This window comes from Bubalus kerabau, chromosome 1 (genome assembly GCF_029407905.1).
Source record: "Bubalus kerabau isolate K-KA32 ecotype Philippines breed swamp buffalo chromosome 1, PCC_UOA_SB_1v2, whole genome shotgun sequence".
NCBI lineage: Eukaryota > Metazoa > Chordata > Mammalia > Artiodactyla > Bovidae > Bubalus > Bubalus kerabau.
The window spans coordinates 35875100-35899331 of NC_073624.1; the positions used below are offsets into that span (position 1 = coordinate 35875100).

Here is a 24232-nt window from a genome sequence, read left to right on the forward strand (position 1 = left end):
GAACATGGACATGCATTAAATAGGGAGACTGGGAATGTCTGAACTATCACAAAGAATCAGCAAGTAAAGAAAGTCTAGAAGAACATACAAGTTAACCAGTTAACAACTGTTCCTTTCAGGGAGTGAAGAGAGTAAAAATTGGGCAAATGAACAATGGGAATGGGGAAATATTCTTTATGATACAAACTCTTTTTTTTTTTTTTTTTTTTTTTTGATGACTTAGGTGCATTTTATTGGGTTTCCTGGTACACACTTCTATACTTTTTGAATTCTGAATTGAGTGACTATCCAATAAGTGCAATCAAGTGAACTGAAATTTTCCCCAAATGAGTATTAAAAGATAACTCCAACAGACTGTTCTGAATATCTTGTTAGTATAACAATACACTTTTTTGGTTTGGAGAAAAAATCAGCAGCAAGATAATGTTTCATGTTAAGAATCTAGATTTAAGTCAAGCAGGCCTATCAGTCAGATATACTGCTTCTTCTACTTGAGATAATTCCTTCAAGAAAGAGGCCTCTATTGACTGAAACCAAGGAATTATGCCCTGATTATCAAAGAGAGATATAATGAGAAGATACCAAACAGCCTGGTGAACTGTTAGGGGTCTTCTAGCTACATACAGGTCAACCGTCCATGGGACATGGGGAAAAAAAGTTGATGTCTTGCCTCAAATAAAAATTCAGAGAAGGAATTTCACAGCTGTCTCTTTGTAACAAAAATAATTGTATAGAAAAAGACAAATCATCAAAAGGGTTCTTAGACAAGAATCATTAAAGCCTGATAAACATGAAAAAAAAAATAAGAATTCTTTCAAAATAGACATTTCAGTCAAATGTCAATATCTCCAAAACATCTTGTCCAGTCATTGGATGCAAAGAATAGTATGAATGAGGAAATGAGAACCAAGTACAATGACACCTAAGAGATACCATGGTTTATTAAGCCGAGTATGAAAGAAAAATATTCAGGGAAAGACCATGCCTTTGTGAGCTGTTGGGAGGTAGCTGGAATCATTAGCAAATAACTAAGCAGGTCTGCCTGGTCTTTGGGACCAATGGCCTTCCCCACTATAACTGGGAGAAGGGGGTAGCACTGAACATGATATTTAATCAAGTGGAGGATCATGTGTGATACAAATTTTTGATGGTTCTTACATCATGCCTTTCTACACATGGCAGAGCGACACACTGAAATCAAGTATTGGAGTATGAAAGCATCTGTCAATAAAGAACCACACTAATTGGGTGCCTGATTGTGTACATTGTTGAAATAAGTGTTGTACAATGGTCAGGGCAGACAGACATATCGCCACCTTTGAGCAGCTCATGGTCCTAGAGGAACAGACCCAGTAATAGGAATCCATGCTCACATGTCCACAGAAAGCAACTAAGGTGACTGATATTTTGAAAACAAATGCTAACTTCTGATCAATGCAAAATTAATAGGGGAATTCTGAAAGAACATAAAATAATGTAAGCTCATTTAAATCTATGTTTGGAGCTTGAGGTTACTCGACTTTTTTAGAGTCCAATAATAGTTTTCAAACATCTTTAATGCTTAAATTTACACATTGAATATTAGTATTTTTTAGAGCAGATAAATATCCATGGTTAAAACTAATTCTCTTTCATGCCATACGCTCTCAATCTGTCTAAAATAATATTTGGGATAATTATACCTAATTCAAGCTCATGGCTTTGAGGAGGTTGGTTATGTGTTAAAATGGTTTATCATTCTGCAGTTGACACAAACTTGTGTGGGCGCCTCCCACTGAAAGGAAGGGATCAGACACTGTATAAGAAGTGCCCCAATAGAGAAAGCAAATGATCCTTCTATTCATTTTACAATGCTTTTTTAGATAAGTTTAAAGAGAAGGTTGGATGGCATCATTGACTCAATGGATATGAGTTTGAACAAACTCTGGGAGATAGTGAAGGACATGGAAGCCCAGTGCTGCAGTCCACAGGGTCACAAAGAGTCAGATACAACTAAGTGACTGAACAACGACAGCAAAGTCTTATTTAAAAGAAGAAGCAGTGAAAAGAGAGGTGCGTTTTCATCCGTGCATTCTGTCAAAGAAAGAAATAGCCAGGCTATACTCATCAGAACAGTAAGAAGATAAGGTTAAAAGAGGAGACAAAAACAATCCCATAAAGAAGAAATAATAAAAAATCACAATGAAGGCAAATGTGAAAATAAAAATATTGAGAGAAATGAGAGGCAAGATAATTTTAAAGGCAGTTATATTGTGAATAAACATAACTAAAATACCTGAAATATCATTTTGCAATGCTTCCCCCTATGGAGATAATCAGGGATTTCCCACAGCCCTCTTTAAACAAATTAACATTAAGACTTAAGTGTTCACTTACATAAACTTAAAAATGTTTTTCAAATGCAGTTTACTGCATGATTATGATCTTTTAAAGTTGTGTTTTAAATTTCATTGCAAATGCATATCAAATCATATATACTTTTATTGGTAACAGATAATTTAAAGCAACAAAAATAAATGGCATCCAAGTGACTGCAACTTTCATAAATTATCTTCAATAAATGCTCGGTTAGCAAAATTAACTTTCTCTTATCACTACTGCACAACATAGGCAAAACATGGAGTACCATATGCAGATATGGGTACACTTTTTTTCCTAACTTCGTGTTTTACATAATTTCAGAAAATAGCTTGTAAATATTTCATTTGTGATTTGAGGTATTAATATGATGACACTGGAATGACATAATGTAGCCAACAGTGGGGAACATTATGCTGGTGTAAAATCTAAAAATTAATAGCAGCCTTAATTGTTCTACTGACTTTAAATTTTTTATAAAGAGAATGCCACACGAAATAAACCTTGTTGTTTTCTTCCATATTCTAAAATGTGCCAGTCTTTCAAGTACATTCTCTGAGCAGAATTTCTGTGTTGTGATTGCCATGCCTTTGCAGCTCTGCAAAGCAAGGTAAGATAGCTTAGCATAGCTTTTATCTGCAAGGATTCCCCGAGGCAGTTTCTGTAAAAGGGTTAATGACAGATGTTTCCATTAAATCTGACCTACCTCTTAATTTTGCCATTGCCTGATAATATCCTGGCTTTGTGCTTATTTGCATGGGCAAATGGAGTCACTCCATAACAAGTAACACACCGCCCTCATTGAAACAAAAGGTCAATTCATTTTAAACCAACGTGCACAATATTTTTTGTAGTTGCAGTGAAAAAAAAAAAAATCCCCTCTCATACAATGCTACTATTTACAAAGAATTAAAAGCTCTGTTTTCTAAACCCCTGGACACAATGTACATCTGTAGGCAGAAGCCAGTACTACCAATAGAAATCAATATATATCCTTGTAGGTAACCTACTAGAAAAATCGCTTCTGTCTCAAGGATGTTCCTCTTACTTTTACACTAAATACAACCGGGGCACAGTATATTTCCTTTGCTGAGAAATTAGTTGAAAACTCCAAAATGCTAGCAGCACTTTGTTGTTTACCTAGTGTTATTACTTTTGTAAAGAAAAAAAAAAATTCTGTAAATATAGAGGGAATAGTTATTGTCTTATGCTGGTTAAAAGATATAGGCTTTTTAGCCTTTAGGCTGCCAGTCCAAATGCTACACTTTAGAAAGTAGCCAAAGTATTTTACCACATGAAAAGAGCCCATGACCTTGAACCTTGACCAGGTTGCTGTTATAAACTCCTTAAAAAATAAATAAATAAAGGTGGTTTAAATAGCTTTGTCTAAGGCTCTGTTCAAGTCACTTCTTCCGGTGGGAGGATCCAATAATGTGAAGACAAATGTCAAAGAGCCTTTCATGATTCTTGTGAGAATATATGTCAAATATGTGCTTCCTTTTTGAATAGTCTATAACCAAGACTCAAGAAACACTTCATTAATCTAACTATGCTGTTTCACTTTATTATAACATTTAAGGAGTTTAAAATTATCACTTGCTACAGAAGTAGTCTCTCTGTAATTATATACAATGTTTTATACATATATATACAAATACTATATGCATATCATATTTATCATTATAGTCTAATCTCTAAGACATTTAAATATTGAAATTCTGGCATTAAATTGCACCTTATTCTGAAATCAGCTCTCCTGTGTGATATTGATAGTAAATCCATATTCAAAACACTCCCATATTACCGAAATCTTTAATTATCTTAAAAGGAAACAGGCTAGATTGGTGGTTAGAAGAGTGATCTTGCTAAGTAGCTTATTTTCTTCCTCTCAGATAAAAAAACCCACATTTGGCACTGAGGCATTGCAAATCATTGAAACAATTTAGAAAACTCTACTTACCTAGTTCAAACTTTGATTTTTAATGGATTTGCTAAAGAAGATTCTATTCTCACCATGCTGCCTTAATTTTATTTGAAAATGAGGTAGACATGCAAGGAAAGCTGGATGGACTCCTTAGAAGCCCAAGGAGTCTTCTCTGATGGCCTCTGCCCCTGGGGATGGGGCATGCCCTCTCTTCCCACAGATTTCTGGTATCTGATTCCCAGCCTCACCCTCAAATCTGGATTCACCTATAAATTTCAAGGAAAAGGAACCACATCTTGCCTGCTAATTTCCTATGAGGGCTCTTTCAAGATACAGCCATAATCAAAAGTACAGAAAAATAATAAATGAAATCAACAAATATCTGCATTGTATACACAAAGTTCTAAGTACTGTGAAACATACAGTAGAGGAAAAAAATGTGGTCCTCCCTTTGTTTTAAATTTTCATTTTATATTAGAGTAGAATTAATTTGGGGGCTTCCCTGGTAGCTCAGACAGTAACGAATGTGCGTGCAATGCAGGAGACCCAGGTTCGATCCCTGGGTCAGGAAGGTGCCTGGGAGAAGGAAATGGCAACCACTCCAGTTTCTTGCCTGGAGAATTCCACAGACAGAGGATTCTGGTGGGCTAGTCCATGGGGTCGCAAAGAGTCAGACATGATTGAGCGACTAACATTTTCAGAGCTAATTTACAACATTGTGTTAGTTTCAGGTACACAACAAATGTGGTTCCCTTTCTGTACAAACTTACTGCTTCATCAAGCAATAGTAAAAGAGTTAACCGTATCAGACTACTAAAGTAATATCAAAAATATTTCAAAAATAAATTAAGTGTATGGAATTGGCGATGTTATGTAATGGAAGAAATGTGGAGTTTTAATCAGGTGATGGCTTGGGTTTATTAACCCATTTTTTTTACCTAGAGTAAATGAGCAACTAAACATGAAGTCAGAACAGCTGATAATTTAAATTACAGTTTTGTGGTAAATAAAACAAGAAAACAAAACACTGTCATACTAGCCACCATGTACTGAGCACTTAGAATGTGTTAGGAACTCTGCAGAACACTCTGCATTCACTGATGCCACTTAATCTTCACAGTCTTGCCCTATGAAGTAGATACAATTATTATCCTCATTTTATAGGAAATGAAACAAAGACTTGATAAGACTACCTTGTTCCCCAAGGCACGGTTCTAGTAAGTGGTATGTGGAGTCAGAATCACACCTAGACCTTCTCCCTCTAGTCTTATACTCTCAACCTTGTTATGTGTCTTGTGGGTACATGGGCATTGGCATCACACAGATGGGGTTATAGTCCATACCCTCCCATATATTTGCTCTGTGACCTTGGGCAATGTTCTTATATTTGTGAATAAGAAAAAATGATACTGCTATGATGTCATGGAGATTAATTATTTTTACCTGTCTGTCAACTTCACATTAATTTTTTTTCTTTTTCCCTGTAGGGAAACAACTGGTCCCTCATTCTCAAACCATGCCTTGGCCAAAAAAAAAAAAAAGCGTTTTATCTTTTCACCCACAAAAATGGGTTCAGGTGTGGACTCAGTATACGGGCAGAACCAACAGATGACCTATGTGGGAATTCTGATAGAATTATGAGGAAAGAAGCTTTAACTTTTTAGGTCATATGCACAAAAGCCTGTCTAAAACTGAAGCCATCACAGAGAAAAGCAAAGAAAGATGAGAGATAAGGAGAGCACATAAACCTTGAAATGACCATGCCTAAAGCTAGGCAGTTTGTGAAACACACACTTAAGTGAACTAACAACACTCCCTTTCCTTCAAGCATATTTGAATTAGGTTTCTGTCACCTACAACCAGCTCAGGGTAATAAATCACCTCACAGAGACAATGTATGTGAAGAACTTAAGATGCTTGTAATTAGCAAGTACTCAGTGAAGGCTGGGCTTTCTGGGTGGTGCTAGTGGTAAAGAACATATCCGCCAATGCAGGAGATGCAGGTTTGATTCCTGGGTTGCATGGCAATCCACTCCAGTATTCTTGCCTGGAGAATCCCATGGACAGAGGAGCCTGGCATGCTACACTCCATAGGGTCGCAAAGAGTCGGATACAACCAAGTGACTTAGCACAAATGCACGGTGAAGGTTGAATGTTTTCTTTGTCATTTTAGTTATTACTATTGTTAGGTTTCCTTACCAAAACTGAGTATCTTGGATGAAAACCACAGTTGGAGTAAAAAAAAAAAAAAAAAAAAAAATCACCTTGGTTCAGTTCATAGAGGGATAACTTTTAAGTAGTACTAAGCATTTAGGAAAAGCTATGACAAGCCATGCGGTGCAGTGTTAAAGAATCTGCTTGCCAGTGAGGAGGTGCAAGAGACTTATGTTCGATTCCTGGGTCAGGAAGATCCTCTAGAGGAACAAAGGCAACCTACTCCAGTATTCTTGCCTGGAAAATTCCATGGACAGAGGAGCCTGATGGGCTACAGTCCATGAGGTTGCAAAGAGCTGGACATGACTGAGCATGAACATGTGTGTACACGTATGACAAACCTAGATAGCATATTAAAAAGCAGAGACATCACTTTGCTGACAAAAGTCCACATAGTCAAAGCGATGGTTTTTTCAGCAGTCATGTATGGATGTGAGAGTTGGACCATAAAAGAAGGCTGAGTGCCAAAGAATTGATGCTTTCGAATTGTGGTGCTGGAGAAGACTCTTGAGAGTCCCTTGTACAGCAAGGAGATCAAACCAGTTAATCCTAAGGGAAATCAACCCTGAATATTCATTGGAAGGACTGCTACTGAAGCTGAAGCTCCAATACTTTGGCCATCTGATGCAAAGAGCAGACTCACTGAAAAGACCCTGATGCTGGGAAAGGTTGAGGACAGGAGGAGAAGGGGGCAGCAGAGGATGGGATGGTTGGAAGGCATCACCAATTCAAAGGACATGAGTTTGAGCGAACTCCAGGAGATAGTGAGGAAAGGTAAGCCTGGCATGCTGCAGTCCATGGAGTCACAAAGAGTCAGACATGACTTAGTGACTGAACAACATCTCAAGTATTAAGGTTAACACCAAAAGTCAGCTTGTCTTGCTTTCCAATCTGTGTTAGTATTTCCAACTGGCCTCACTGTGCCTGCAGAGGAGCCAGAACCAGTTATCACTGTACCCATGCCGTAGTCGTAACACTCAGTCTCACATCCAAATGATTATCCAGATAGAAATAATATTTTATAAAAACCAAGACCCCACTTCATCTCGCTACTACTGCACTCTCAACAACAACTTTTGTGCAAAACTCTAAACAGGAACTTTTTTGCAAAAAGCTAAGCAATCTGGTCCTAAGAAAGGTATTCAGTGTCACCCAAAAAAGGTCAGTAATTAGGTCCCTTGTAATAACTGAGTCACTTGAGGTTTATATGGTTGCCATATACCCATTGCATCAACCTGCCAGAAAAGAAACTTTCTTTCTTCTGCTCCCTTCTTTGAACAGACTGTACTTATAATGTAAGAAGCAAGAATGGTTCCAGAGGAACTGTTGTGAACCACTGCGTCAATCATGCGAACATTAAAACACGGCTTGCTACTCATTACTATATAAAGTATTCTCTTGCTCTGTGGAAAATGGTTTCAAATAATTGTTGTGTTCGAACGGGAGTTTTGTTCTTTTTTAATATAGCAGTTTGAGAGAGAAAAAAAGATATATTCAAGAAGCAAACCAATATTATAAGAGTTGAATCAACTAATTTTCATCAAATGACATCCTCATATGCGCACCAAGTCATACATCACAGGCTTCTAAACTAAAAGATAGTCTAAAAGTCTAGTCTAAAAGATAGACTCACTTCCTGACTGTGCAGTTGGTAAACTGATGTGAACCAGCAACAACAAGAAAGGGAAAAGTAACTGACTTGACCTGCCTGAGCAAAGAAAATTTTTCTCTGACTCTGAAATGGTTTTTTTTTTTAGTTTTTTTTTTTCTTTCAGGCTTCTCTACTGCATAGCTAAGAAGCATTGAGTGGAATCAAGTCTGAAAAGATCTTCACCTTTAGTTCTGATTTCTCCTTCTGGTTCTAGCACAGTTGATTTTCAACATTGTTAGCTTGTGGTCTGTGCTAAAGAATGCTAGATGCTGTCAGAATAAGGCAGATATTTACAGAAAAGAAACTAACTGGACGACTGATTAAATATCAATGGCTTTAAATGTTGCTGAGTGACAGAAACTGATGAGTATTCTACAAAGTTTGAAACTCAAGTCCACAAAGACCTATCTCCTTAGTATACAGACCAGAGCTCTTCAACTATGGTTTCTCTGTAGGAAAAAGTAGAAGAGTGGGAACCATATCTTCCTCAAGACAAGGCCCTGAAGAGTTAAGAGCTTGCCAGTGGGCCACCCACAGAAAATTCTACTCCTTATATGAAGCACCATGCTAAGTTATAGGAAAATAAACGAACAAAATATCCAGGCTAGCAAGTCTTTCAAAGAAATTCTGAGACTCAGAAAACGAAAGAGAATTATGGGATGCGATGCTGCCTATCTTTCGTAGAGTGGCCCTGGGCAAGTTATTTTGCATTTCACTTTCTTCAGCTCTGGACTGATGTTACCACAGCGATGACTGATAATAAAAACATCCTCACAACAACTCCTAGGAATAATATTGTGAGAACTGATGTGCGTACAGTGATTTAAGGATGAGGGAAGAGAGGCACAATGTCATACTATTTTAAAGTGCTTTATCAACCAGCCTATTACATAATGTGTTATAATGTACCGTGTGCCCATGGAAACATGAAATCATGCATAATTCTTAAGTACTGCCAGATGCGTAGCTATAACAAATTTCAACCCTTCCTGAAGAATTCACCCACACACTCACTTCTCCAACCAGTATTTCCACTGGTAACTGTCAGAATTGAGAAATCATAGAAAAGACCCTTATTCACGCCTCTGCGGTCATTACATATAGTTTGCTTCATATTTGGGTAGGGAACATGTCTCATTCATGATTTTATAACTAGTGACTTGGCCTGTTCTGGTATACAATTAGTGCTCAGTAAATGTTTATTGAATGAGTGAATGAACAGACAAATAACAGTTAGACGTAGTAAATCAAAAAATAAACTTTAGCAATGGCACTACTTAAGACTAAGCAGAGTCTCTAATGTGAGGAACATTTCAAGTGGAGGTGGTCAAAGTTTGGCTCCCTCCCAGAAAGTCTATACATTATTTCCTAGTATTAGTTCATGTGTCAGTTGTCATGAGTTTCTGGAATGTACAAGTAATCCTATTTACAAGAGATCCTTGCCATTCTCAATGGAGCCATCTGGCTTTACTTAAGGATACTGAATGAGTTCATTTTTCAGTGGCTGGGAACATGGCACTAACAACCTGCACACAGATTGAAGAATTTCTGAATATTATGATATACCTGTGAGAGGTAAAGAAATACTCTGAATTCTAAACTCATATTCACAAGGCACACAAATGCAATGAAGTGGAAAAAAACAAACTCTGTACTTAGAATCAGAGGATCGAGCTCTGCCACATCCTTGCTCTACATAACCAGAAGTTGGCCAACATAACTAGTTTTCCCTGAGCCTCTGTTTTCATCTGTAATGATAACTATGTGTAATTTTTAAAAACTCATGCATCCAGGATCAATGTGGCAATGTAGTAATATATAAGTATATAAATAGTAGATAAATGGAAAATGCCACAGGATAGCATGACAACTAGTTATAAAATGGCAGAGAAGTCTAGGATGGTGTATATAAACTGTGAGATCATTGAGCTCAGGGTCCACGACTTACTTATCTCCACAGTGCTTGTACCTAGCACATGGATGGCCTAAAAAAACTGAATGCATCACCAATGTCAGCTGCTGAGTTGGAGGCACCAACAAGAGAGATGCATTCAATTCTCAGAGGGCCCCTTCCAAGCCCCCCTCTGATAAACTCTCTAATATGGCATTTTTCAAAGTGTGGTCCTCCCACAGCCAGCACTAGAGTTGGCTAGTTTGTTTGTTAAAATTACAGGCTCCCAAACCTCATCCAAAGAGATTGTAATGCAATATTTCAAGCACTTGAGATAACTCTTGTATACACTGGGATAGTATATTTTAAATTTACTTTTGAAAATCCAGTAGCTATGGCACAAGATCAGTTCCAATGAAAGTTGTGTGCTCTTAACTCATATGTTTTATATATCCAGCTTTTTATAGTTTACAAACTGCTTTTAAATACATAAAAGTATAACATTAAAACAATGAGAAATCCTTAAAAAATTTATAGTAATAAGAAGTGTAAGATAATATAATTAGAAATAAAGTTGCATCCATAATAAAATTAAATGTGCTTTATTTTTCCTTAAAACATTACAAGGTTATTGTCTTTGTCTTCCTATGGTTTTGGACCTCACTTTGTGCGCTACTATACCTTGGACTCAAAAAGGGTATGCTCAATAAATATTTGTTATATAGAACAATGAATGTGTGTGTGTGTGTGTGTGTGTGTATAAATATAAATATATAAATATATATATATATATATATATGAACTTGCTCAGGGCTCATGACTTACTCATGACTCAAGAACTCACATCTCAGAAGGGTTGCACTCTTAAAATATGCCTGTTAATACATGAGGATGTGTTCACATGACAGAGTTTATAGCCTAAGTTCTCTTTACCAGAAGAGTGTAGGGACACAGGGCACAAATATAGGCTATTAGCTAAAGAGATTTCATACACATTCCTCTGAGATACTAATTTTTAAGCTGAGGTTGAAAATGAAAACTGGAAGGTAATTATCCTTAATTTCCAAATGCTTTAATTTTAAAATTAAACCCAGTTGCATAGAAAAGCCTCCCTGATGAAGAATGGCAATTTGCTTTGCAATGAGGAACAAAAGGGTATAATCGTTTGGGGATTAGAGGGTATGCAATGGTCAGATTCGTGTGCAGTTACCTTAATAACGACAATGGATTGGCGGAGGGATTAAATTCAAGAACCTGATCTTGACTAGCTGCTTGTTCTGGACTCCAGGTCTGATTATTCATTGTCTTCCAACCCCTTGAAGATGAAGGAAGAGGAACTAACCAGTTGCAGGTATCAAATACAATGACATGAAAAAGGCAAGAACCATATGGATGTTGTGTAGTAGTGATGTTCTTGCTAATCAAAGATCAGAAGTCCAGTTTCCACAGGCAAGCCACTTGCTTCTAATCAACTCTTGGTACACATGATGATAGATTTGAGAATATTCAAGCTAATAAGATAAAGACTGGGGACAGATACCTCCAAAATGATTAATCACTGAATAGGTTCAATGCCAAAGTCCATGACTTTAAATTGTCAGTTGCCCGCAATGACCACCGTCAACATTCCCATCTCCTCACCTCAGTCCCAGGCCCTTGATTTCCACGGAGCATCAATCCTTACCTTTTCTGTCTCTCCTTTGCCAACAACACAAAGGCTCAGTACCTATAATTACAAAACCACATGAATCCTGAATTAATTTGGAGTAGGATGAGGACATAGTCAACTTCACTATAAAGGAGCTGTACTCTAAGAAGGGGCTATGGTTATCAATCCATGCATCCCTTTATTTTTTCCTTCCAAAAGTATGATAATACCTCAAGGAACTTATAACCTAAATGTACATATTAGGATTTCAAGAATTGTGCATTAAAAGAATAAATACAGAATGAACAAATGTGCTGGGGATTAAAATGGTCATAATTCTGTAATGAACCAACCATATAAATTTGCCAAAAAGAGATAAACCCTCTCCTGATTATCAGTTGATATGGAGGGCTGAGAAATGTAGAGTGTTCTTAAAATCTGATCTTGTTTATTAAAAAGAGTCAATACAGAAAAACACACACACACACACACACAATTTGACAAATGTACGTATTTGGAAGATTTAATAAAATCCTGAACTTTAAGGTGGCATGAAGTAGAAATCAATCTACTAAATTAATTTAATAAAGGAGGAGGTGGCAGAGGACAAAATGGTTAGGTAGCATCACCAAGTCAATGGACATAAATTTGAGCAAACCCTGGGACACAGTGGAAGACAGAGTAGACTGGCAGGCTACAGACCATGAGGTCACAGAGTCAGACATGACTTAGAAACTGAACACAACAACAAAGAAATCAATTAAATATTAAAAACTGTAAAAACAGTCTAAATTTTGGGTTGGCCAAAAAGTTCATTCCAGTTTTCCTTTAACATATTATAGAAAAACCCAAACAAATTTTTGGTCAACCCAAGAGCTTCTGATAAAGACATAGTGAAAAAAAAGATGAAGTAGACACACATAATAGGTGATCGATAAGTGCTTTCTAACACAATTAATCCCTGTAAAATCATTTTGGAAGTAAAATAGAGAGAGAAAAATACAAAGGTCCATCTAGTCAAAGCTATGGTTTTTCCAGTAGTCATGTATGGATGTGATAGTTGAACCACAAAGAAAGCTGAGAGCCAAAGAATTGATGCTTTTGAACTGTGGTATCAGAGAAGACTCTTGACAGTCTCTTACACTTCAAGGAGATCAAACCAATCCATCCTAAAGGAGATCAGTCCTGAATATTCTTTGAAAGGACTGATGCTGAAGCTGAAGCTCCAATACTTTGGCCACCTGATATGAAGAACTGACTCACTGGAAAAGACCCTGACGCTGGGAAAAATTGAAGGCAGGAGGAGAAAGGGACGACAGAGGATGAGTTGGTTGGATGGTATCACCAACTCGATGGACATGAGTTTGAGCAGGCTCCAGGAGTTGGTGACGGACAGGGAAGCCTGGCCTGTTGCAGTCCATGAGGTCACAAAGAGTGGGGCATGACTGAGCGACTGAACTGAACTGAGAAATACTAAGAAAAAGAATGAACAAAAAAGTGTGAAAACTAGAATTGATGTTGTTTGCACATAAATAGAATAAGCAGCAAATTCCAGAGGGCAAGTATCTACAGAAACATTTTTCAGTGTTTATCAGAAGAGCAGAACTGTGGTACATTTTTGCAGAAATCAGTTAACCCATTACAGAAACAAAACCACCACTGGTATAAAACGTACCAGTGGTTAAAAGTTCACAGTCACCCTTAAACATGTCTTAAGGCACACAGAAAGGAAAAAATTACTCTTATTTGCAACTAAGCAATGGGGGAAAAGGTGAAGAGTAAGCAATTATCCAAAATGGCACAGAGTTAAAACCAACAACAAGATGAACATAGGTGGTCAGAGATTCCATTTAACCTTTCACCTAAAGGTTGCCATCTTCCAGAGAGAACAGATTCTACCAGTGGCTCGGTTCTGATTCAGAAGGAAGAGAGTCACTTTCTGAGTCACAGCATCACCCTGGTTTTCCTTTTGGTCCTCTGTTCCAAGCCTACCAAATCCCATCCCATTTTAACTTGGCTAAAGGTGGCCTGGCCGGCACTAGAATTTAATGCTTCCATAAATGAACTCTGATTGACATGAACGATGAGTCACTCTCAGAAAAACTTGTATTGCTGCCATTTGGTCAGTTTGGGGTTTGTTTTTAAAAAGAACGCCAGTTGAGGTTGAGCAGAAGCCAGGGTGTGTTTTTATTTTATGTCTCAAATAAAAATAAAGAGCTGGGTATGAATAATCAAAGTGGCAGGCGCCTCCCTGGATACTTCTAAACCTTCCAAAAGCAGTCCCCAGGCTCAGCAAAATGTAATATAGTAAAAACAACCATCAACAGTATTAGTACCAAGAGTTTGCTCCAGAAAAATAAAATAATTCTGAGTCCCCTCTAGTCCCAAACTCCAGTGCTTTTCAACAATATATTAAGTTAAAATATCCTTTTTGGAGGATGATAGTCCTAGAAAAAATATCCTTGGAAATTAGAAGAATATCAGATAAAAGAAAGATATGTACTCTTATCTAGTATAACTCAAAACAAACAGATTCTTCTAATTAGTCATATATACTGTATCGCTCTCTATGTGCTAAGTCATGTTCAGCTCTTCACAACCCTATGGACGTGCAGCCTGCCAGGCTCCTCCGTCCATGGGAATCTCTAGGCAAGAACACTGGAGTGGGTCACCATGCCCTTCTCTAGGGAATCTTCCCAACCCAAGGACTGAACTCCAGTTTCTTAAGTCTCCTGCTTTGGCAGGTGAGTTCTTTACCACTAGTGCCACCCAGGAAGCACATATCACCCTCTAACAGGAGACATATGGTCAGCTTCTTGTTCTTCTGAGACTGATCATCAGTTTCATGGATTAAGCATTCTCTTCACTCCCCTCTGCTGCTGCTGCTGCTACGTCACTTCAGTCGTGTCCGACTCTGTGCGACCCCATAGACAGCAGCCCACCAGGCTCCCCCGTCCCTGGGATTCTCCAGGCAAGAACACTGGAGTGGGTTGCCATTTCCTTCTCCAATGCATGAAAGTGAAAAGTGAAAGTGAAGTCGCTCAGTCGTGTCCCTACACAGCTTTTATTTTCTTTGGATAGTTCACAATACTTACACAATTAGGAAATACAGAGAGAGGGGATAGGGTGAAGAAGAGGTAGTTAAAAGCAAGAGGAAACTAAAAGTGAGAATAAATAAGCTATGGATCAATTCTTAAAAAAAAAAAAAGTTTATTGTGACAAGAAAGGGAAAATAGTGGGTAAAACGGGGCTTCTATAAAGTTTATGGATTTTGTCAACAATGTTTCCAAAAAAAGAATCAGAGATGAGAGGCAAGTATACAACAGGACAGTGGGAAATACTGATAACATTGTTCCAAATATTTGGAACACTGAATCAAAAGAAATCTGGGACTTTTTATTCTAATGTGGAATAAAGAACAACGTAAAGAATATTAGGAAAATTTGTACTCCTACATTATGATGTATTTGGAAGTAATTAACCCTGTAGTTATACATCAAGATGATACATAAAAAGATATTTCAGAAAACTTGTGATGAAAAAGAACCTTCAATTGCACATGATCTGAGTCAAGTTAAATGGCTACTGCCTAGCTGCAAAATGCTACTGCTGATTTTCTCATGCCCTCGGCAAAACTGCTGCTATAGTATTTTTATTTCAAGAAGGGCCAAAGCCTTTCATATACATTAGCACCTTAACCACCAGTTTATTTCTGAGATAGATAGGTATTGTTATCACACTATAAACACAAGGCAAACAGATGCAGAGGGGCTGGTCTAGTGAGCCCTGAGAGTGCCCTGAACAGTCTAGTGAGGCGTACCTTTTCCTCTCACCTAGAGGTGGAGCCTCAAGAATAGAGACCAATTTCAACACAGCCCCAGGCAGTTAGCACAGCCCTAGAAACTTAGTAAGGATTTTTCTTAAGTTGAAAATTGAGCTCAGTGATTCAGAAAGATCTCTTGGATCAGACTGCTGCCATAATCAGAAAATAATACTTAGTATCTTCAAATGCACCCCAGCTTTTGGATCTTCAAAGGAATAGAAAAATCTTCCTAAAGAAGGGAACTGACTGTAGACCTTTCTGTGAGCCCTTTGACAATGACCGTGAAGTGTTTTTAATTGTGCTGTGTTTAAATCACAGCATGGAAACTAAAGTCATGCTCTCTGTTCCAAAGTCTTGCTTCAGAAACAGATGGACACATTTCCTCGGCATGGCAAGTCCATGGCCTCACACACCAAAGTGAGTTTCACCTTCACCCTGGATTTCCCAGAGGAGTAAAAGACATAGCTCTTCTCTATGTAAAAGTGAAAAAGTGAAAGTGCTAGTCGCTCCATCATGTCTGACTCTGCAACCCCAAGACCATAGGCCGCAAAGCTCCATGGAATTCTGTGGGCAAGAATACTGGAGTGGGTTCTAATTCCCTGCTCCAGGGGATCTTCCAGAGCCAGGGACTGAACTTGAGTTAGTTAAAAGCTTAATAATTTTTTAATCACATAGTTGCCATGAAATTATTAAGCTTTTAATTTTACATGAGGGGCTCCTGATGGCTCAGATGGTAAAGAATCTGCCTGCAATGCAGGAGACCGGAGTTCGATCCCTGGGTTGGGAAGATCCCCTGGAGCAGGGAATTGCTACCCACTCCAGCATTCTTGCCTGGAGAATTCCATGGACAGAGGAGGCTTGCGGGCTATAGCTCATGGTGTTGAGAAGAGTCAGACATGACTGAGTGACTTTCAGTTTTCATGTGATTAAAAGAGAGTTTTGCACAGTTTTAGAGCTGCAGCACTGTAACAACTCACTGTAATCAGGACAGACCTTAGCTTTACAAGTGGAGATCAGATATGGGGAAAGATCTCGAGCTGAGACAGTAGTGGTTACTCTGTGACAGATGAGTATATCTGCATAAGGAAAATCCCCTAGTTAGGGACCACAGCAGGATCCCATCCATCACATTACATGGAAGCTCAGAGAACTGAACCTCTTGAAGCATTTTTGGCAGCAGGGAGAACTTTTAGCATCCTAATGCTTTTACAAGGCTGGATTTTCCTTTTCTCCCCCATGTGCTTCAAGATTTCATAACATGAGAAACATAGGAGCAAAAGTTAAAATGCTTTAATGGTCCCCATAGGCTATTTAAATAAACACTGTGATTGCAATTTAGACAATCTGGAGTCCATTCAATATTAAATCTCCACCCTAAGCTACAGCTACTACACAAATAGGGAATTCATGGTATACTCCACATGGCCACTTACTACTGCAAAGACTGCCTCTTGACAATCGTGGGGAGGAGTTAGCCAGGCCTGACATCACACCAGTTAAATCTGTCAACAACTGGAGAGAAAGCTCTGCTGAACAAACACACTGATCCCTCTCACACAGACTGTCTTTGTCCTGACAATGCTACAACTCCACTAATCTCATACCATCTTCAGCCATGCAAGCAGAAACTTCTTTTGCAACCAGCTGTAACAAAAGATGCCTTTCTTTATTTTTACACATTGTATGTATATATTTGTGCTGTCCCTTCCGCTCCCGCCCCCGCCATTTCCACTCCATCCTACAGACCCGATCCTAAATAAAGCCTGATTGGAAGAAGTCATAAGTTAGTCCTCATCTCAGATAAAAACATGAAGAAAGAGGCCAGAGGATTGATCAGGTCCTTTTGACCAGGCCCTCATAAAAATAATACTCCATGATGTACAGTTTTGTCTGCACCAGGGGAAAGAATAGATTTGAGAAGTAAGCAGGCAATAAATATCCTAAAATATGGTGTACCAAATTGAAACAACTGGGTGGTGAAATACATAGAACCACTGAGTGTTGCTCCAACAACTTTCAGGAACCAGGGGCTTCAAGGAATCATGGTGCTCTTTTTCACTTTTATGTATTGTTGAAAAAAGTATTGTATGAGAGCAACATTTTAGCTATGGCATTAGAAAAATATTATTATTAACTGATATTTTCCTAGCTATAAAAACTAATATAGTATTTATGTGTTGGGATAAAATGAATATTTTTAGGTATAATTTACATTCAGTACAATGAAATGTCTTAATACAGCTAAAAGAATTTTTACCTATGTACTTATCTATGTAATAACATTCAGGTTAAGAGATAACATATTTCTGTTGCCCCAGATGGTTTATTTCAGCTCATTCTCAAGTCAGTTCTCCACCACAGATAATGAATACATGGATAAATTTTGTCTAGAGCAAAACTAGACTAATTTTGCCTAATTGCCACAGGTGGTAGTTGTTGGGTTAGTCCTTCAGTTGTGTCTGACTCTTTGTGACCCCAGGGCCTGTAGCCCACCAGGCTCCCCTTTCCATGGGATTTCCCAGGCAAGAATACTAGAGTGGTTAGCCATTTTCCTTCTCCGAGGGATCTTCCTCGTCCAGGGGTCAAACCGGGGTCCCCAGCATTGTAGGCAGATTCTTTACTGCCTGAGCCACCAGGGAAGTTTTGCCTAAAACAAACATCTTCAAGTGTTACATGCCAAATACTATGTTGCAAATTTTCTTGCCTTATCTCATTTTAACTTCAGTTAATCCTAAATACAAGAGTAGACAAGTATTTCTGTACCAGGTTTCCAAAAGAAAGGATAAGAAACTCAATCAACATAAAATTGCATCTGAAATTCTAAATCCATTACACTCAAGGGATGTTCTACTATATTTATATTGTATAGACCATTAAATATGCCCTGTGATTAATGGTTTAAAATTAAATGCACAGCATAAGGCACTGTTAAGAATATCAATCCCATTCTATTTGGCAGGAACTGGGCTATTGACTTTATTGCCTTATTTAATCCTCTTATCAACCCTGTAAGGCAGCGATTACTATCTTCATTTAGCAGATGGCTCAAGAAGGTGAGAAGATTTGCCCACTTTTAAGTAATAACTGTATTCAAATCTTGTACTTTCTGACTCCGAGTGCTTAGTTTACAGTAAGTGGTCAATAAATGTGTGTTACGTCACTGAATTAAAAGAGGATTAAATATGCGTGAGAAAGAGCAGGCTATGAAAATGCTAAGCAAATTTGTTTATCACTTTGATGATAACATTTACAGGAAAAAAATGACAGAACCTGAATGTCAGATGACATCTTAGACATTACTTAGTCTCTTCCCCTTATTTTATGGGGACCATTTTCTAACAGCCTTCATTGAATCTGTTACAATATTGTTTATGTTCTATGTTTGGGGGGTTTTGGCCACAAAGCATGTGGATTTTAGCTCCCCAACCAGGAATCTAACTCTCATGCCCTGCATTGGAAGGCAAAGTCTCAACCACTGGACCACCAAAGAATTCCCTCTTCCCCTTATTTTAGAGATGAATGAGTTGAAACACAAGTGACCTGTTCAAAGACCCAGAGTCAGCTAATGTTAAACTTTGGACTGGAATTCAGGTTTCTCTGTTCCCATTAAGGTGTGCTGCTGTTGCTGCTAAGTCGCTTCAGTCGTGTCCGACTCTGTTCAACCCCACAGACAGCAGCCCACCAGGCGTTAGTTATGTTCTATATCTTCAGTTGTGAATCAAGTACATGGCATGGTTTCTAAATAAGTTTGCAACTAAATTTGATAAGTTTATCAATGTTGCCAAGAGCAGTGACAACTAATGTATGTTCCTGAATGAAAAAACAGACTGCCATATAAAAGATTTGCATGATAAAGTAAATCATTAAATATACTCAACCACCAAAATTTATGGAACTGATAGTATCTATAGTGAAAGTCAGAAATACATGAGAACAATGATGGCAGCAAATATCAAGAAACTTGAGACCTATGTAGAAGACAGTGCAGGCTCACAGGTTTGAAAAGAAAATCATCCAAAGTTAACCCTTCATTTGATCAAGGAGGAAGTGTGCACAAGGCGATGAGAGCCTTGACCATGGCCACAAAGCTCCTTAGTGGCATTAAGTATGGCCACAGGCACTAACTCCCAGGACAGGATTTTGTCTGTTAGCACTGTTTCACCCACTACTCAATGAGACGTTGCCAAAGAAAACCTACTCCTCACCTGAAAAAGTGAAATAAAATTAAACATTAATATTAAAGTTCTACATGCTTTAAAAGATACCCATACAAACATTAGCAGTACAATGATCAAACAGCTTCTACTTTGAATGCATTGTCGAACTAGACTTTGGTAATTAGGACATGTTAATTTCAAAAAGATTACTAAAAAAAAAAGCATAAATAAGTCTTAGAGAATGTTGGGGTGTAAGATAACGTCTTTCAACTCATTCACTATACTAAAGTGTACAGCTCAAAAATGGAAAATACAGTTTTTTAAAAAGATTTTTCTGTGACATATCACGATGGAATGCACTTTTCTTCTCCATTTGAAACTGTCAACGATGCACAAGTGATTTCATCCTGTGAACCCATGAGGAATGGAACTACATGCAAGCCTTCCAGCTGTTGTTCATCCAGAATTGTGATATTTATTCTGGAAGAAGCAAACAGCACATGCATCTGGAGAATGGGACATCACCTGGTTCTTAAACTACATGAGCTCAAATTCACTTTTCTAGTGAATAAACATCTTGTAAAAGAAGCACACCATCACCATCACCAAAAAAGAAAAAAAAAAAAAGGAGAAGCACAGGTAAATGGGCTAAAGCTCATTTATACTTTGGACTTCATAGACAATCTTAACTTTAATTTTTATCTTCCATACCCCTCCCATATATACTGTAACTAACAAGTAACTCTTGGAGGCACTTCTTTAGAAACATGTCTTTTTTTTTTTTTTTTTTTCCGCTATCCATTTCAACATCTTATCTTGCTATCTTCTATAAAAATGGCCTCTTCATTTTCTGCAACAATAATTTACAGTTTCTTTAAAGATGACATGAAATGTGTTTTCAGCTCTCTTTCCTGATTTACAGCCATTTTCAATAAAACTGCCAACTAGGCATGAGAATCTATGAAAACACTTCTGGGTTCCTGAAGGACCATCTATCATTTTCAAATGAACATCTGTATTAGAAAACAGAATTTTTCAATAATGATTCAAATTTAGATCTGTTACCTAGAAAGTGCTCTGATTGCACACTTCTGATATCTTCTTAAAAGAAAAATATACACACAATGAATTTAAGCAATTGGATTACTGTGGTATTGAATGGTTTGTCTTGGAAACAAACAGAGATCATTCTGTCGTTTTTGAGATTGCATCCAAGTACTGCATTTCGGACTCTTTTGTTGACCATGATGGCCACTCCATTTCTTCTAAGGGATTCCTGCCTGCAGTAGTAGATATAATGGTCATCTGAGTTAAATTCACCCATTCCAGTCCATTTTAGTTCACTGATTCCTAGAATATCGACATTCACTCTTGCCATCTCCTGTTTGACCACTTCCAATTTGCCTTGATTCATGGACCTGACATTCCAGGTTCCTATGCAATATTGCTCTTTACAGCATCGGACTTTGCTTTTATCACCAGTCACATCCACAGCTGGGTATTGTTTTTGCTTTGGCTCCATCCCTTCATTCTTTCTGGAGTTATTTCTCCACTGATCTCCAGTTGCATATTGGGAACCTACTGACCTGGGGAGTTCCTCTTTCAGTATCCTATCATTTGCCTTCTCATACTGTTCATGGGGTTCTCAAGGCAAGAATACTGAAGTGGTGTGCCATTCCCTTCTCCAGTGGACCACATTCTGTCAGACCTCTCCACCATGACCCGCCCATCTTGGGTTGCCCCACGGGCATGAATTAGTTTCATTGAGTTAGACAAGGCTGCGGTCCTAGTGTGATTAGATTGACTAGTTTTCTGTGATTATGGTTTCAGTGTGTCTGCCCTCTGATGCCCTCTTGCAACACCTACCATCTTACTTGGGTTTCTCTTACCTTGGACATGGGGTATCTCTTCATGGCTGCTGGGAGATGGTAATGGACAGGGAGCCCTGGCGTGCTGCAATTCATGGGGTTGCAAAGAGTCAGACACGACTGAGCGACTTAACTGAACTGAACTGAACATGACTCTTAAAGAGTGTACCAGTTACAATGGTGTTAGCATGGAAATTTAAGAAATATCTTGTCTTTAAAAGCTAGCATAAGTCATTAATCCATGAGATTTAAAGTAAATTTGGTTCACTGGAAATTAAACACTACTAAGGGGCTTCCCTGGTGGGTCAGTGGGTAAAGAAATCACCTGCAATGAAGAAGACCTGGGTTGTCCAATCCCTAGATTGGGAAGATCCCCTGAAGAAGGAAATGGCAGCCCACTCCAGCATTATTCCTTCAAAATCCCGTGGACAGAGGAGCCTGGTGGGCTACAGGCCATGGGGTCACAAAGAGTCAGACACAACTGAGTGACTAAACCACCACCATTTACTATAAAGATGCTGAATACATATTAAGTTGCACTCAATACATAACTATCTTTGTTTCTATCAAAGTTCAATGTAGACAAATATAGAATAAGTTCACTTAACTAACTGCCCCCATTTTTCCCCCCCAAATCCACTTTTTACTTGTAAGATCATAGACATTTACAAATGAGATTATAGGTGTGCTTGATCTATCATCAGGCTACATACAAAAATAATATGAATTTGTTTCCTCTTATCTCAACACTTTCAGTTCAGTTCAGTTCAGTCGCTCAGTCCTATCCGACTCTTTGCAACCCCATGAATTGCAGCACCCCAGGCCTCCCTGTCCATCACCACTCCCGGAGTTCACCCAAACTCATGTCCATCGAGTTGGTGATTCCATCCAGCTATCTCATCCTTTGTCGTCCCCTTCTCCTCCTGCCCCCAATCCCTCCCAGCATCAGAGCCTTTTCCAATGAGTCAACTCTTCGCATGAGGTGGCCAAAGTACGGAAGTTTCAGCTTTAGCATCATTCCTTCCAAAGAACACCCAGGACTGATCTCCTTTAGAATGGACTGGTTGGATCTCCTTGCAGTCCAAGGGACTCTCAAGAGTCTTCTCCAACACCACAGTTCAAAAGCATCAATTCTTTGGTGCTCAGCCTTCTTCACAGTCCAACTCTCACATCCATACATGACCACTGGAAAAACCATAGCCTTGACTAGACGAAATTTTGTTGGCAAAGTAATGTCTCTGCTTTTCAATATGCTATCTAGGTTGGTCATAACTTTCCTTCCAAGGAGTAAGCATCTTTTAATTTCATGGTTGCAATCACCATCTGCAAACAATTTTTAAATTCTACATCTCCACTAGATCATAGATGATACCAAACTCCATAGATCAAATCCAACCTGTATATCTGATTCTAATTCTATAGAAAGACAGTGAATGATCTCACAAACTTAAATAGGGGAGGAAAAAAAAGAAGCTACCATCTGTACCTGGATAGTTACAGCAGTGATTATAAAAACTAACTATTAAATACACTTAAACATTGCTGTACATCTTAGAACCTATTTGATTAATGACAAGAGTAGTGACAGACAGTTGCAATATGGAATCTAATGTTTATACTCAAACAGTACATCAGTCATTGAGCCCAAATTTACCTTACTCCCACACAAACCTGGTGTCATGCTCAATGTTTATTTCTGTAAATTACCAAATAAAGCTCAATATTCAATTTAAGAAGTCTTATTTTTTTTTTCACATGAACAAAATTTGTACCTGTAAAAGAAAATCCCAAAGCCTTTCAAACCACACTCTCGAATTAGCTTTCACAATTTATCCGAGACTTTTATCACAATTCTCTCAAAAGTTTGTGCCCTATGCTGAAATCTTAACTATGACTATAGTATGACAGAGAAATTTGGTCTCTACTCTTTAGATTGCATTGTTTTTTACCCTCCAACATAAATCTGCTGCTTTCCTGCTTAATAGGATATTTCAGTTCAGTTCGGTCGCTCAGTTGTGTCCCACTCTTTGCGACCCCAGGGACTGCAACACACCAGGCCTCCCTGTCCATCACCAACTCTCTGAATTTTCTCAAACTCATGTCTATTGAGTCTGTGATGCCATCCAACCATCCCATCCTCTGTCATCCACTTCTCCTCCACCTTCAATCTGTCCCAGCAGCAGGGTCTTTTCAAATGACTCATTTCTTCCCATCAGGTAGCCAAAGTATTGGAGTTTCAGCTTCAGCATCAGTCATTCCAATGAATATTCAGGACTGATTTCCTTTAGGATGGACTGGTTGGATCTCCTTGCAGTCCAAGGAACTCTCAAGAGTCTTCTTCAACACCACAGTTCAAAAGCATCAGTTCTTCAGTGCTCAGCTTTCTTGACAGTCCAACTCTCACATCCATACATGACCACTGGAAAAACCACAGCCTTGACTAGACGGACCTTTGTGAGCAAAGTAATGTCTCTGCTTTTTAATATGCTGTCTAGGTTGGTCAGTAACTCCTTGGTTACTTCCAAGGAGTAAGCGTCTTAATTTTATGGCTGCAGTCACCATCTGCAGTGATTCTGGAAGCCCAGAAAAATAAATTTTGGGACTGTTTCCCCATCTATTTCCCATGAAGTAATGGGACCAGATACCATGATCTTAGTTTTCTGAATGTTGAGTTTTAAGCCAACTTTTTCACTCTCCT

At 38.4% G+C, this 24232-nt stretch overlaps 1 protein-coding gene across 9 annotated transcripts in view; it reads right to left on the reverse strand.

The window, feature by feature from the left end:
* The window catches only part of SOX5 (SRY-box transcription factor 5), a 1162090-nt gene that overhangs the window by 583925 nt on the left and 553933 nt on the right, over positions 1–24232 (reverse strand). For 7 of the 9 annotated variants that reach the window (XM_055571976.1, XM_055571993.1, XM_055571999.1 and 4 more), the window contains one exon: positions 11723–11764. The exons of 1 other annotated variant lie outside the window; for it this stretch is intronic. The gene's annotated coding sequence lies outside the window, so the exon portion shown is untranslated. Of the gene's footprint in view, positions 1–11679; positions 11765–24232 lie in introns of all 9 variants that reach the window. One more of the 9 variants, XM_055571986.1, reaches the window with a different exon arrangement.